Below are 2,303 nucleotides of genomic sequence, written 5' to 3'. Positions count from 1 at the left end.
GCGAGCATGATAATTCAGGGACAAGGTCTAAGGAGAACGTGCACCAACCACCTTTAGCAAAAAGTCTACATGCTCTACTAATGAGTTCCAGTACTGTTTCTTCTAACCTGCCCTCACCATTTATGCACGTGTGTATTTTCAGATGAAAGCCATGGAAGTAAGTAAAAGTACAACCATGCCTCACCTACCCACTGTGGGTGAGATTGAGCCACGTTATCATCATATTTCTCTGGGTCAGCAGCAAAGCTGGATCTATGAATTCAGGAGAGGCTCTGCCCATTCCTGGGCGGGGAAAGAGGCACGGGTGCCAACACATCCAGTGAATTACCTAGTGTTTGACCCATCACTTGGGATGAAAGATCCATGACCTCGATCCAGTAACAGGAAAGAGAGCCACATGACCAGAGCATTTGGGACAGATCCGTATCGGGAGCATGGCAGCAGGGGCTAATGGTGAATTTCCTACAGGGTTTATGTTGGCAACACAGTGTGGGCTCAGATAGGACCTAATAGGGATATTGAACTGAACATATTGAAAACACAAATTGCTGGAAACCTTATGCAGGTATTTTTATATATTTGCTGCCATGCCGCATCATGCAGTGGACGTGCCAAGTCCCCCTCCACTTTGTTTGGAGCAAGCTTCTATTTTTTTTAAGTTTGAGTTTATTAAAGAACAAAAAGGAAACAGAAAATGAAAAAACAGCCGAAAAGATAAACATATCAGTTATACAATAAAAAATGCATGGAATGATAAGAGCAGCCAAATGCATATGAAACACAGAAAAAAATCAATTTAAGCATGTGCGTAGGAAAAACAATGGAAGTATAGACAATATTTGAAAATAAAGACAATATACAATAATCCAATCAAAAAAATAAATGGTAGTCGACTAGAAAAAAAAATGGTGAAAGGCATGGGGGATCAAGGCGGTTTCTGTACCTCATCAGATCTAATGCGAGAGGTAGGGGTCGAGGAAGCAACTAAAGATAGCTAATTAGCCATAGGGAGCCAAAGGAGATCTCTTTTGATTGCTAGGGAAATGGGAGAAACATAATTAGTGTCAAGTCGGTGGTGGAAACAAACCGCATTCCACCATAAGCGAAAGGTGACATTAGTGGCTTGTTTCCAATTGGAGGTTATGAGATGAAAGGCTATAGCTATGAAAATATCCATAAGTATATAGTGATGTCAAGATTGAGGATAGATGGGAGAGAGGGAACCTAGAAAAATGTGTGTAATAGAAAAGGGAAAGTGAAATGTAATTTTTTTTGGGATTTGACACCAAACAAGTTTCCAAAACTGAAGTATATGGGGGCAGTCAAATAACATGTGTTTTAAATCAACAACAGGGTGTGAGCACGACCAACAAGAAGAGAGAGTGTCTGTAGAAAAGGTCGATAAAATCAATGAAGTAAATAAAATTGATTATAAATGAAAAAAGGGTTTGTGTAGTGTTAGCAACTTTAGAGGTTTTATTAAGTTTGGTCCAAATTTTGTCCCAAAATGGAACCGACTATTCCTGTGAAAAATCTTTTTCCCAGGCCAGCTCAATCTTAGATTTGGGCCTGTCCAAAGAAAGATGGAGAGATTTATAAAGAAGAGAAGCAGAAGGAGACTGAGTTAATGCAGAAGATATAGGTTGAGATATAGTGGGTATATCATTAGTGATAGGTATGGATCAAAGATATTGAATAAGAAGGGGATAAAGTAAGTTGTATTGCGGACGAGCAGAGGATGGTAAGGAAAATTGAGATTGAAGGTCAGAAAAGGAAAGAGGTTGATAATGGAAAATAAGTTGAGAAATCCAACGTAGGCCTTTGGAATGCCAAGTTTTCCAGAAAATTGAACGGTTACGGATCATGAGTTGTTTATTATGCTAAATAGGCTGGAGATGAGTGGAAGAGATAGAATGATAGGAGGAGGGAAGAAATGGGATAAGAAGAGTACAGGAGTGAGAGACAATAGGGTTACGAAGAGAGATCAAGTTGGATGTGAAGGATAAGATTTAACGGAAATCAAAGGGAGCGAGAAAGGAAGACTCTATTTTTAACCAAAGAGGAGGATGAAAAGGAAGATCGGTCGAAAACCATGGGAAGCCTGTTTCAAGGAGAAAGCATGATGATAAGATTTAAAATCGGGGAAGCGAAGTCCACCATTAGATATATCCTTTGTCAGGAAAGCAAGAGCTAAACGAGATTGTTTACCTTTCCACAAGAACTTAAGTAGAGTAGAATCAATCTTTTTAAAATAGTAGTAAGGAATACGAATAAGAATCACAGAAAGAGTGTATAATATGAGT

Source organism: Lissotriton vulgaris, chromosome 4_1 (genome assembly GCF_964263255.1).
Source record: "Lissotriton vulgaris chromosome 4_1, aLisVul1.2, whole genome shotgun sequence".
Taxonomy (NCBI): domain Eukaryota; kingdom Metazoa; phylum Chordata; class Amphibia; order Caudata; family Salamandridae; genus Lissotriton; species Lissotriton vulgaris.
This window is presented reverse-complemented; position numbering follows the sequence as displayed.